Source organism: Ailuropoda melanoleuca, chromosome 1, assembly GCF_002007445.2.
Source record: "Ailuropoda melanoleuca isolate Jingjing chromosome 1, ASM200744v2, whole genome shotgun sequence".
Lineage (NCBI taxonomy): Eukaryota > Metazoa > Chordata > Mammalia > Carnivora > Ursidae > Ailuropoda > Ailuropoda melanoleuca.
Window position 1 is genome coordinate 4,356,889 of NC_048218.1, and position 1,008 is coordinate 4,357,896.

The following is a 1,008-nucleotide window of genomic DNA, read 5'->3' on the forward strand; positions in this document are numbered from 1 at the left end:
CCCACCCCGTGTCCTGGGTTCCACCACCATCTCTCCTGCCCCCCAACCCCCTGTGTCCCGTGGGGCCACCACCAATATCTCCTGCCCCCCCAACCCCGTGTCCCGTGGGGCCACCACCAACATCTCCTGTGCCTCCTGTGTCCCGTGGGCTCCACCACCATCTCTCCTGCCCCCCCAACCCCCTGTGTCCCATGGGGTCCATCACCGCTTCTACTGGGCGGACCCAGGAAGGCACAAGGAGACCACAGCGGCCTTCCCAGTGGAGGCCCTGCCACAGGACCCCCTCAAACTGCCTTAGGCTTTCCCTAAGGAGGAGTTAGGGTTTCTGAAACTGCTCAGCCAAACGTCCCTGCACGAGGGTCCCACAGGGAATTTCCTGAGGTGAGAAGAGTGTGCAGGAAAGGACGGGCCTTTGGAAAGGCCCCCTGTGGGGCAGCGTGTGAGCTGTGGGGGCCAGGAAGCCCCATTCCAGGTTCCAGCTATCCCCTGGCACACACCTGCTCCCGCTTCTTCAAGCCAGGGCACGGCTTCCTCACTGCTCTCCTCAGCCCCTTATCATCACGACTCATCTTTTGAACATTTGAGGAGCCCCCTTTGAAGGCCTTTAGAATGAACCTCCATATGAAAATATTTCTGTGAAGATGCTGTTCGTTCTCCTGATCCTGCCCGCAGTACTTCCGCATACTTGGTGTAACGTGGGGTCAACGACTTCTTTGCCTGGCAGATGCACCTGCATTTCTGTGGGTTCCTGGCAGGCAGGGCCTGTGTCTTCTGACCCCAATGCACAGCCCTGGGTGGGGCACTCAGTAAACATTCAGCAATTACATGTGTGTGGAACGAATTCCTCTTAAAATGCAGAACTGGTGAAAAGTCCAGGCTTCACCTTACTCAACGCCCTCAAAGCATTTTCTGCCCAGTGTGGTCGTTACCAGTCAGCTCAGGCTCTGACAAAACACCCCAGACTGGGCAACGGAAACAGTACAAATTCATCTTCTTAGGCTGGAGGCT